At 42.0% G+C, this 13,604-nt stretch overlaps 1 protein-coding gene across 4 annotated transcripts in view; it reads right to left on the bottom strand.

Annotated features, from left to right (window-relative positions):
- MGAT5B (alpha-1,6-mannosylglycoprotein 6-beta-N-acetylglucosaminyltransferase B) overlaps positions 1–12,982 on the bottom strand; it is a 301,610-nt gene extending 288,628 nt beyond the window's left edge. For 3 of the 4 annotated variants that reach the window (XM_077459277.1, XM_077459275.1, XM_077459278.1), the window contains exon 1: positions 12,842–12,982. The gene's annotated coding sequence lies outside the window, so the exon portion shown is untranslated. Of the gene's footprint in view, positions 1–12,282; positions 12,314–12,841 lie in introns of those variants that run through there. The other variant, XM_077459276.1, reaches the window with a different exon arrangement.
- Between the last annotated feature and the right edge of the window lie 622 nt (positions 12,983–13,604).

Genomic DNA, 13,604 nt, shown 5'->3' on the forward strand with positions numbered 1-13,604 from the left:
CAGAGTGTGTTTCTTTGTGATTCGTGGTGTGAACTGGCCTTGAGTCCTGGAGTGATTACCCCAAATCTCTAGCGAGGTGCCCGGAATCCCAGAAACTATGATCATCTCAATAGCAGACAGCCTCTCTTTGATGGGGGGAGGGAAAAAGTTGTCAGAAAAGGATACTTACAGTGATTTGGGGGGGGGGATAAGAGAATGCTGTATGTGCAAGGGGGCGTTTTAGGAGCAGAGAGAACTGGTGCTGGGGGGGGGGTCATATTATTTATTGAACCCCCCCTTCTAGCACAAGTTCTGTCTGCTCCAAAAGTGCCCCCTTGCACATACAGCATCATCTTATCCCCCCAAATCACTGCAAGTATGCTTCTCACAACTTGAACAAATCCAAGCACACTGCACATTGCCCCACTAGTGCGCAGTGCACCCATTCAGTGCACATGGCATATCCACTGCACAAATCCAGTGTGCACTGCACATTACATGGCACCCATCGAGTGCACAGTGCACATCGCACATTCAGTGCTCACTACATATTGCAATATACCACTCACTGCACACTGCACTGATCCAAAGTGCACTGCCTGTCACACAGCACACATCCAGTGCATGCTGCTTGTTGCACAGCAGTACCCATCCATTGCATACTGCACATTGCACTGTAACCATCTAGTGCAAACTTCACAATGCACTCAGCAAGCATCCTCCTTTCACAACTAGCTCTCCCCCCTCCTTCCTTCCCTGCAAGTACCGAGCATTCAGAGTCAGTACGAACCTTATCAGCATGTCCCTTCCCGTTGAGTGCTGTGTGCTTTCTCCCCCCCCCCTCCTTCTGTCTGTGACAGCCAAGCCGAGGCGGAGGGGGTTTTAGTCTGTATGTGAGGCAGGAAGAGGGAGAAATACTGCTATACAGGGTAATCGTAGCATGGGAGACCTGAAACTTCTCACACACGCCGGGAGCCAGTCACTGGAACAAGTACCAGAAGTCATTACTGGTGGTGATAGAGCTCACCATCCTTGCGGTCATTACATCAGGCGCCGGACCGGAAGTCTTTCATGTTTGTCTGGGGGCCCCTCCACAGTGGCAGAACACATGGGCCCAGTCGCAAGTGCGACTGTTGCGACCCTGGTAGTTTCGCTACTGTCTGGGTTCATTAGTCTCCTGGCAATGCACATTCCCTGATCTCCTCCTGCTCTCACCATTGGAGCCAGTTACCATGGTCCTGGATTCCTGGGAGTAAAGGGAGCGTCCATGAACCACTGCAGACGACAGCAGTACCTTCAGAGCCCAGTAAAAGTGATCACTTTTACTTGAAAGCTCATTTCCGGATTCAATGCAGAACCTCTTTACACCGTGTTATATTGCATCCCTACATGCTACATTTCATTTATTCTATATTTCCCCATTTAATCCATTAAACACAATAAAAATAGTATTAAAACGTCAGTGTTGACGTCATGCGTAGCTCCTCCCCCGTACGCGTTACGTTCAATCAGAACATCAACGTCACCGGACTCCTCCCCCCTTCCCTTCGTTAGCAGACGGAGCCACTTAGGGAAGGGGGGAGGAGTCCAGTGACGTGGTGGCCGTGACGTCACCGGATCTCTGACGGAACTCCCTGAAGACCTGGAAACCGGCGGAGAGGTGAGTACTGATCAAAAGAATTTTGATCGATCAAAAAAAGTATCGATTAATCGAGGAATTAATCTTTAATTTCTACAGCCCTAGTTAAAATCTTTTTTTTTTTGCTAGAAAATTACTTAGAACCCCCAAACAATACATATATATTCCTAGATTGTAAGCTCTAACGAGCTGGGCCCTCTGATTCCCCCTGTCTTGAATTGTATTGTAATGTAATGTCTACCCTAATGTTGTAAAGCACTGCGTACACTGTCAGCGCTATATAAATCCTGTATAATAATCAATATATATATATATATATATATATATATATATATATATATATATTTATATAAATATATATATATATATATATATATATATATATATATATATATATATATATATATAAATAATATATATATATATATATATATATATATATATATATATATATTTTTTTTTTTTTTTTTTGTAGAGACCCTAGAGAATAAAATAGTGGTTGTTGCAATATTTTATGTCACAATGTATTTGCGTAGCAGTCGTTCAAATGCAATTTTTTGGGAAAAAATTACACTTTAACTAATTAAAAAAAAAACTAATCAGTAAAGTTAGCCAAATTTTTTTGTATAATGTGACAGATTTTATGCCCCGAGAATCGTGATCTTTTTAGTGTAAGCAAAAAAAATTGTGATTCTCATTTTGGCCAGCATTGTGCAGCTCTAGGGAGAGCTATGTATTTCTTTATGGTTCCTGTATTCTTGTGTGTGATTAAGTAAAGAAGTCCTGTGAATGCCTGTCCATGTCTATGCTTCAAATTCATTTTAGATACACAAATGCTGCATACTTAGGAAATTATTAAATCAGCTGATGAAATACAACCTGTTGCAGTGCATGCATTAATGCAATAATGCATGCATTCTGATGTACACAGGCCCTGACTCTTCAAAATGGCAAATGAGGGCCAGTTCAGAGCGTTATCTGTAGGCAGCTCATTACACACTCAGTTATACAGTATTCACTACCAAAGCGTTAGCCAATGTACTGTGGCTTCTCATATGGTGGAGTATGTGGCCCACGCCATGTTGCAGTGCTTAGGTCTAAGTTGCCATTCACCATTTGGAAAAGCTATGATGTTAGCCCCTGTTTAAGTGCCAAAAGCAGCCGACATCAGAGGATAGACAGGTTGAATTGCTGTATCGGGAGGCAGCGAGGGAGCCAAGCTTGGCGAGTATTAAATCCTCAGGTGGTAGACTGTCTATAGACAAATGGATTGATTTACTAAATAGAGAAATAGATCTAAATAGATCAAATAGAGCAGTTGCTCCAGAGCTTAGTAATTAAGGTAGAGCTTCACTGTGCAACAAAAAAAAATACCCAATAACATGCAGGGAAAATATCAAAAACAGCATCTTTGCTTGCACATGATTGGATGATGGAAGTCAGCAGAGCTTCTGCTCATTTATCAAGCTCTGGGGCAAATTGCAATGTTCACAGTTTATTTGCCTTTAGTAAATCAACCACAACGTTGCTTTGCTCTGATTGGTCAAGGTGACGGTGTCTCTTTAAAGAAGAAGTAAAGGCAATATAAAAATAAAAAAATAAAACACACCCTGTAGGGCAAAGGCATAATGAGCTAGTATGCATAGCATACTAGCTCATTATGAATAACTTACCTGAGAACGAAGCCCCCGAAGCGGTCCTCCGTCTTCCTCTTCGCCGCTGCCATGTATCCCAGAGCGACTTCCGGGTCTCGCTACTCCGGCGCTGTGATTCGCCAGAGCCGCGATGATGTCACTCCCGTGCATGCGCACGGGAGCCGACACGAGCGGCATATCAACGTGATCTGTGGCATGCCCAGTGCGTCTGCGCGTCGCTGTCTATGGAGCATGCGCCATAGACAGCGGTGGCTGTCTTTTTGTAAATATCTCCTAAACCGTGTAGGTTTAGGAGATATTTCTTGGACCTACAGGTAAGCCTTAATCTAGGCTTACCTGTAGGTCAAAGTGGTTTGTAAGGGTATACAACCACTTTAACCGCAAGCTGACTGCTGCATGCCGATATACATAGGCACAATGGCATACAATGGTGTACCTGTATGTCCCCTTAAATTAGGGGTACAGCGGGACCGACGGACTTGATGTCTGTGACACGACCGGCAATCGTGTCACAGAGCCACAGAATGGGGAGATGCCTATATAAACAATACATTTCTTCATTCTGCCTAGTGACATGACAGAGATCACTGCTCCCTGTCATCGGGAGTGGTGATCGCTGTCTTGTGACTTGAAGCCCACCCCCCCACCATGAGAATCACTCCCTAGGACACACTTAACCCCTTGATCTCCCCCTAGTGTTTAACCCCTTCCCTGCCAGTGTCATTTACACAGTAATCAGTGCATTTTTATAGCACTGATCGCTGTATAAAAAAAATGGTCCCAAAATAGTGTCAAAAGTGTCCGATGTGTCAGCCATAATGTCGCAGTCACTATAAAATTCGCAGATCGCCACCATTACAAATAAAAAAAAATGAATAATAAAAATGCCATAAAACTATCCCCTGTTTTGCACACGCTATAACTTTTGCGCAAACAAATAAATATACGCTTATTGTGGTTTTTTTAACCAAAAATATGTAGAATAATACATATTGGCCTAAAATTAGGAGAAAATTTGTTTTTTTATATATTTTATGGGGATACTTATTATAACAAAGAAAAATTGCCTTTTTTTCAAAATTGTCACAGTTTTTTTGTTTATAGCACAAAAAATAAAAGCTGCAGAGGTGATAAAATGCACCAAAAGAAAGCTCTATTTGTGGGAAAAAAAGGACGTAAATTTTGTTTGGGTGCCACGTCGCACGACTGCACAATTGTCAATTAGATCGACGCAGTGCCGAATCGCAAAAAGGGCTCTGGTCAGGAAGGGGGTAAAATCTTCCGGGGCTGAAACGGTTAAACATTTGTCACTTGTGAATCACAATTACATTGTTGCAGAGCTGACATGGTATATGTATCACTGTTCTTTCCCCCTATATTTATGAAATTGCTGACAATTCCCAGACAACTCGTGTTCTTGAAAACTTAAATTAATGCATTTGATTCTTTGTTGAAATGAAAATCGTGTATTTGCAATGGCAGATTTACTAATGGGAAATAGAAGAAAGGGGAGGGGTGCTTAAAGCTGTAGATGTCCTCAGTCAGGTCTTAAAGTGCACCTTCGCGCTCCGTTACATGTTGCATAATCCTTCCCCTCCCCCTTTATCATATTTGTGGGGTGAGTGTTGGGCAAGTACTTTTATCAGCGTGTACCTGCTCCCACTTACTTTTGCAGCGCCTCGGCAAGTATGACTTTTGCTGGGTATGCAACCCCCTAGGTTCCAGGGATCACACCACACATCATCCAGTCAGTGCATCTTGCAAATTTACAGGAGGGGGCCGGCTATGACTGATCAGGAAGTCACAGCTGTCAGCAAAATCCAAGATGGTGGCGTGGGACCAAAGACAGGGCCGGAGAATTCAGTTTGTAAAAAGAAATTGCTGGATTTCGAATGCCCCGTACACACGATCAGGAATTCCGATGTGAGCTTTTGGTCAGAAACTCCGACCGTGTGTATGCTCCATCGAACTTTTGCTGGCGGAATTCTCGCCAGCGAAAGATTGAGAGCAGGTTCTCAATTTTTCGGTCGGAAAAAGTTCAGTTCGGAAATTCCGATCGTCTGTACCAATTCCAACGTGCAAAATTCCTACGCATGCTTGGAAACAATTCAACGCATGCTGAAGCACTGAACTTCATTTTCTTGGTTCGTTGTAGTGTTGTACGTCACCGCGTTCTTAGCGGTCGAAAGTTCAGAGAACTTTTGTGTGACCGTGTATATGAAAGCCAAGCTTGAGCGGAATTCCATTGGAAAAAACATTTTTTTCCGAACGGAAAATCCGAATGTGTATACGTGGCATAAGAATGAGCATTCTTCCCGCTGAGCACCAATGTAAGGGTCATTCTTCCCATTGACCACCAATGTCAGGTGCATTCCTCCCACTGATGATCAATGTAAGGCGCAATCTTCCCAATGACCACCTATATAAGGGCCACTCTGCCCACAGACCACCAACGTAAGGGACATCTTCCCACTGACCACCAATAAAAAGGGACATTCTTCTGACTGACCACCAACACAAAGAGCCAACTGACCACCAATTTAAAGGGCACTCTTCCCACTGGTCACTAATGTAGGGGGCAATCTTCCCACAGACCACCAATGTAAGGGACATCTTCCAACTAACCACCAATGTAAGGGACATCTTCCCACTGACCACCAATGAAAGGGACATTCTTCTGACTGTCCACCAACACAAAGAGCCCACTGACCACCAATTTAAAGGGCACTCTTCCCACTGGTCACTAATGTAGGGGGCAATCTTCCCACAGACCACCAATGTAAGGGACATCTTCCAACTAACCACCAATGTAAGGGACATTCTTCTGACTAACCACCAACACAAAGGGCATTCTTGCCACTGACCATCAATATAAGGGACATCTTCCCACTGACTGCCAATGTTAGGGACATCTTCCCGCTGACCACCAATCTAAGGGGCATTCTTCACACTGGTCGTCAATGCAAGGGGGCATTCTTCCCACTGACCAGCACTGTAAGGGGCATTCTTTACACAGACCGCAAGTGCAAGGGACATTTTTCCCACTGATTACCACTGTAAGGGGTATTTTTTTCACTGTCCACCAATGTAACGAGGCATTCTTCTCACTGACCATCAATATAATGGCATTCTTCTCATTGACCATCAATATAATGGAATTCTTCTCACTGGCCATCAATGTAAGTGGCATCCTTCACAATGGCCACCAATGTAAGAGGCATTGTTCCCTCTAACCAGCAATGTAAGTTGCATTTTTTTACACTGACTATTAATGTAAAGAGCAGTCTTCTCACACTGACCATCGGTGTGGTAGGCATTTCTTCACACTGACCATAAGTGTAAGAGGCATTCTTAAAGCTGACCAGAAAGGGCTCCCTGAGACCTGGAAATGATTTCAAGGGTTCCTCCTCCGGGGTAAAAATTTGAGAACGGTTGAACTAGGTCGTTGGAGGAACCCCACATCTCCACTGTTCTTCTCTGTCGTTTGCAGTATGGGTGGTGCGTGGCCGATGTATACAAGCCATTCACGTAAACAGGTTTTTTTTATTTAAAATGGTACAATTTATAATGGTGAAGTGCAGCAATGCATGACAACCAACCACAATTTAGTTTACTGAAGTCAGCTCTGCTGAGATAATATTGGATTGCTTGGTGTGAGATACTGCATTTAGCACACTAGTCTTTGCTTTTACTGTAAACGACTGATGGAGTCTGTGGCTCTGCATGTCAGATTCACAGAAAAATATAGTTTCATTGGTGAAATCACTACTTACAACACACCATCATTTACGGTGTATGATCAGCGTTATTTCAGCACATCAGAAGTGCGTCAGTAACAAATCAGGTCACGCATTCTCAAATATATACAGCTGCCAGCACACACTAAACAAAATGGGCCTGATATATATAATTATGCCACAGCAAAATGGCATTGTTGCCCACAGCAACCAGGCCAACTGTAATTTCTACACTTCATGTGTTGATTGGTTGCTATGGGCAACAAGACTGTTTCTAATTATCACACTTATCACACACTGTCCCATTTAGCAAGTAAAGCAAACAGCAATGTTAACAGATCTGACCTTATAGAACTCAGATTTATCGAAGACAAACTCTTATAAATTGATCTGGGTTATTATACATGCAGCTGATTGGATAAGAACACGGCTGCACATATAGATCACACTATTCACCATCATATACACTATACAAGTTCTATACAATTTACATACGGTACAAAAATAAAACTAGGTCTGCATAAAGTATACATTGTAACATCAAATAAATAATTTATATATGAAAAGATCAATAAATAAATTAGTAAATAATAATAAATAAATACATGTAAACATAAGTACCTCATATGTATTTAAAGCGGTAGTAAACCCGCTATTTTTTTTTCTTTTTTTTAACACCTGCAAAGCAAAAGGCATAATGAGCTAGTAATATGAAATACTTACCTTAGAACGAGGCCCCGACATCTGGCACGATCCACGCCGAGGGAGCTGACATGCTCCCTCAGTGTTTCTTCCGGGTATCGCGGCTCCGGCGCTGTGAGTGGCCGGAGCCGCGATATCGTCACTTCCGCGCATGCGCGCGGGAGATTTCATTCCAGCCGGCCGGACACTGCCGGATTTTCAGGCCGAGAATCCCCTCGTGCGCATGCGCCGCTGCAGTCAGCGGCGCATACCGAGGGGAATATCTCCTAAACCGTAAAGGTTTAGGAGATATTTTTTTTACCTACAGGTAAGCCTTATTATAGGCTTTCCTGTAGGTAAAAGTTAAAAAAAAGAGTATACAACCACTTTAATATATCATTTTTAGGTTGAGAGGCACATGCCTTATGGTGGCCATACATGCTTTGTTTTTTTTTATCAGGCCAATGTGCTATTTGAATGAAATAATTGAACTGCAAACTGATTGAATAGCCATGACGGCCATACCATTGTATTTAGACTTGTATTACATTGGATTCGATCAAACATAGTGATTTGGCCAGGGCAGAAAATGATTGACTGTTTTGCAACAATCAGAGGTGTGAAATGATTCGGTCGTGTATTCAATCAGATTATGAGGTTGCATGGTGGAAACAGTAACAGTACTCTTCTATTTGTCAAATTAGATTTCCGGTGTGTGGCATATCAATCAATGTGTTATTGATTATTCTTATCGGGAGGGATCGATCGGAAAATAAATTGATCATTTATTGAAACGTGTATGGCCCCCATCATACATATCTAACATGATAGATAGATAGATAGATAGATAGTTTTTTCTCTTTTTTTTTTATACGGGACATCAATACATTTTTGTATTTTAGCACAGATCCTGTATTAACTGAATATATTTAGCACCTATCTGGGTACATTGCATTCATTGGGGAATTCTTCCTACTGATCACCAATGTAAGGAGCATTTTTCATGCTGACCACCAATGAAAACAACATAATTCCACTGGCCATCAATGTAGGGAACAATATTCACACTGTCCACCAAAGTAAGGAACTTTCTTCACGTTGGCCACCAATTTAAGGAACATTCTTCAAACTGTCCACTGAAGTAAGGAGCATTCTTCACACTGGCCACCAATGTAAGGAACATTCTTCACACTGGCCACCAATGTAAGGAACATTCTTCACACTGGCCACCAATGTAAGGAACATTCTTCACACTGGCCACCAATGTAAGGAACATTTTTCACACTGGCCACCAATGTAAGGAACATTCTTCACACTCGCCACCAATGTAAGGAACATTCTTCACACTGTCCACCAATATAAGGCACATTATTCCTATTAACTACCAATGTAAGGAACATTCTTCCCTCTGACCATAAATATAAGGAACATTCTTCCCACTGACTATCTATATAAGGAACATTCTTCCCACTGACTATCAATTGAAGGAATATTCTTACCAATGACCATCAATGTAAGGAACATTCTTCACAATGTCCACCAATGTAAGAACATTCTTCCTACTGACTACCAGTGTAAGGAACATTCTTCCCTCTGACCACAAATGTAAGGGACACTCTTTCCAATGGCCATCAATATAAGGAGCATTCTTTATACTGTCCACCAATGTAAGGAATATTCTTCACACTGACCACTAATGTAAGCAACATTCTTCACACTGTCTACCAATGTAAGGCACATTGTCCCTATTAACTACCAATGTAAGGAACATTCTTCCCACTGACCATCAATATAAGGAACATTCTTACTAATGACCACAAATGTAAAGAACATTCTTTCCACTGACCATCAATATAAGGAACATTCTGCCTACCGACTACCAATTCTTCACACTGGCCACCAATGTAAGGAGCATTCTTCACACTGGCCACCAATGTAAGGAATGTTCTTCACACTGGCCACCAATTTAAGGAACATTCTTCAAACTGTCCACCAATGTAATGATCATTCTTCACACTGGCCACCAATGTAAGGAGCATTCTTCACACTGGCCACCAATGTAAGGAGCATTCTTCACACTGGCCACCAATGTAAGGAGCATTCTTCACACTGGCCACCAATGTAAGGAGCATTCTTCACACTGGCCACCAATGTAAGGAGCATTCTTCACACTGGCCACCAATGTAACGAGCATTCTTCACACTGGCCACCAAAGTAAGGAACTTTCTTCACGTTGGCCACCAATTTAAGGAACATTCTTCAAACTGTCCACCGAAGTAAGGAGCATTCTTCACACTGGCCACCAATTTAAGGAACATTCTTCACACTGGCCACCAATGTAAGGAACATTCTTCACACTGGCCACCAATGTAAGGAACATTCTTCACACTGGCCACCAATGTAAGGAACATTCTTCACACTGGCCACCAATGTAAGAACTATTCTTCACACTGGCCACCAATGTAAGGAACATTCTTCACACTGTCCACCAATATAAGGCACATTATTCCTATTAACTACCAATGTAAGGAACATTCTTCCCTCTCACCATAAATGTAAGGAACATTCTTCCCACTGACCATCTATATAAGGAACATTCTTCCCACTGACTATCAATATAAGGAACATTCTTACCAATGACCATCAAAGTAAGGAACATTCTTCACAATGTCCACCAATGTAAGAACATTCTTCCTACTGACTACCAGTGTAAGGAACATTCTTCCCTCTGACCACAAATGTAAGGGACATTCTTTCCAATGGCCATCAATATAAGGAGCATTCTTTATACTGTCCACCAATGTAAGGAATATTCCTCACACTGTCTACCAATGTAAGGCACATTGTCCCTATTAACTACCAATGTAAGGAACATTCTTCCCACTGACCATCAATATAAGGAACATTCTTACCAATGACCACAAATGTAAAGAACATTCTTTCCACTGACCATCAATATAAGGAACATTTCTTACCAATGACCACAAATGTAATGAACATTCTTTCCACTGACCATCAATATAAGGAACATTCTGCCTAACGACTACCAATTCTTCACACTGGCCACCAATGTAAGGAGCATTCTTCACACTGGCCACCAATGTAAGGAATGTTCTTCACACTGGTCACCAATTTAAGGAACATTCTTCAAACTGTCCACCAATGTAATGAGCATTCTTCACACTGGCCACCAATGTAAGGAGCATTCTTCACACTGGCCACAAATGTAAGGAACGTTCTTCACACTGGCCACCAATGTAAGAACTATTCTTCACACTGGCCACCAATGTAAGGAACATTCTTCACACTGTCCACCAATATAAGGCACATTATTCCTATTAACTACCAATATATGGAACATTCTTACCAATGACCATCAAAGTAAGGAACATTCTTTCACACTGTCCTCCATTGTAAGAACATTCTTCCTACTGACTACCAGTGTAAGGAACATTCTTCCCATTGACCATAAATGTAAGGAGCATTTTTTATACTGTCCACCAATGTAAGCAACATTCTTCACACTGACCATCAATATAAGGAACATTCTTACCAATGTCCACAAATGTAAAGAACATTCTTTCCACTGACCATCAATATAAGGAACATTCTGTCTACCGACTAGAAATTCTTCACACTGGCCACCAATGTAACAAGCATTCTTCACACTGGCCACCAATGTAACGAGCATTCTTCACACTGGCCACAAATGTAAGGAACATTCTTCACACTGGCCACCAATGTAAGAACTATTCTTTACACTGGCCACCAATGTAAGGAACATTCTTCACACTGTCCACCAATATAAGGCACATTATTCCTATTAACTACCAATGTAAGGAACATTCTCCCCGCTGACCATCTATATAAGGAACATTCTTCCCACTGACTATCAATATATGGAACATTCTTACCAATGACCATCAAAGTAAGAAACATTCTTTCACACTATCCTCCATTGTAAGAACATTCTTTCTACTGACTACCAGTGTAAGGAACATTCTTCCCTCTGACCATAAATGTAAAGAACATTCTTTCCATTGACCATCAATATAAGGAACATTCTGCCTACCGACTATCAATGTAAGGAGCATTCTTCCTATTAACTACCAATGAAAGGAACATTCTTCACACTGACTACCAATGTAAGGAACATTCTTTCTACTGACTACCAACCTAAGGAGTATTCTTCACACTGACCACCAATATAAGGAACATTTTTCCCACTGACTTCCAATGTAAGGAATATTCTTCCCACCGGCCACAAATGTAAGGAACATTCTTCACAATGACCCCCAATGTAAGGAACATTATTCCTAATAACTTGCAATGTAAGGAACATTCTTTTCACTGACCACCAATGTAAGGAACATTATTCCCCCGACCACAAATGTGAGGAACATTCTTCCCACTAACCACAAATGTAAGGAACATTATTCCTATTAACTACCTATGTAGGGAACATTCTTCCCACTGACTGCCAATGTAAAAAAACATTCTTCCCACTAACTACCAGTGTAAGAAACATTCTTCCCACTGAAGATAGATAATTAGATAGATCAGAAGATGGGGAGATAATTAGATAGATTACCTGGTCAGCCCCAGTAGGTAAGCACACACAGGGCTATCATACAGATGACATATGGGGACATGTAGACACACACCTGGGATGGCAGTTGATGGCAGGGTCACCTGTGTGAGGGATATGAAGTCATGTGACTCCCCATCCTATAGAGGACATCACTGACTCACCTATAGATTATATATATGATCAGTCTTATAATAAGAAAGCCTCCAATCCTGCCATACACTGCTCCATGTATTCCATCATAGAGTGTTCATTGCAGAAGCCATGGTGGGTGAGATGTACATGTCATAGACAATACAGACACATCTACCTATAGATCGATCTATGTATGTATCTATAGATCTGTCATCTGTCATACAACAATCACTCACACTAATCCTTGTACTCTGTAATCCAGTGACATCGCCCGATCAATGTTGTGCCCTCCAGAACACATATCCATAATCACAGCGGGGGTACCCCAGAGTTCAGTGCAACCCCCCCCCCCATAATATCTCCTGCCCGTCTCCAGCGATGGCTGGCACCCAGGTAATCCAATAACTTAATAAACAGCATGCCATACCGTTGGCGATGGCGGGTTCAGTGGTGTGACAGAGCCGAGGTGCCGGTCCAGAGTCCTCCACCATGCTCCATCCTCTCCTCCGCCGACCTGCCCGCTTCTATTCTGCGCTGTGCCAGCTGAGAAGGGGGCTGCATTGTTTCCAGCACCGGCTCTATTACACCTATAACAAGCGCGCCATCTAGCGGAAGGCTATGGAACAGCGCCTCCACAGCAAAAGACCTGAAAGTGATGAGTTAACCATTTAAATGCCTTCCAGAAGCTTGTATATGATATGTATGATTATATACGTCATATATATATTTATTTTGATATGATATGTATATACCATATGATATATGTATATATCACAGCTAATGCCTGGCTTCACCTTCATGTAACAAAAAAAAACAAATGTAGTGCATTATGTATTACACTGAATGCTCAGTAATGCCGTGTGCACACGATCAGAATTTCGGCCAGCAAAAGACCGATGAGAGCTTTTCATTGGAAAATGCGACCGTGTGTATGCTCTATTGGATTGGATGGAGCATACACAATTTTTCTCAATTTTCCCGATGGAAAAACTTTCTATCGGAAATTCCGATCATGTGTATGCAGAAACTCACGCATGCTCAGATTCAACTACGAGATGGAAGCTATTGGCTACTAGGTATTGAACTTCCTTTTTTAAGTCCCGTCGTACGTGTTGTACTTCACCGCGCTCTTGGCGGTCGGAATTTGGTGTGACCATGTGGAGACAAGACAGTTTGAGTGGAAGTCCGTC

The sequence above is a fragment of the Lithobates pipiens genome, unplaced genomic scaffold (assembly GCF_037356315.1).
Source record: "Lithobates pipiens isolate NorthernLeopardFrog02 unplaced genomic scaffold, aLitPip1_a1.2 Scaffold_28, whole genome shotgun sequence".
NCBI lineage: Eukaryota > Metazoa > Chordata > Amphibia > Anura > Ranidae > Lithobates > Lithobates pipiens.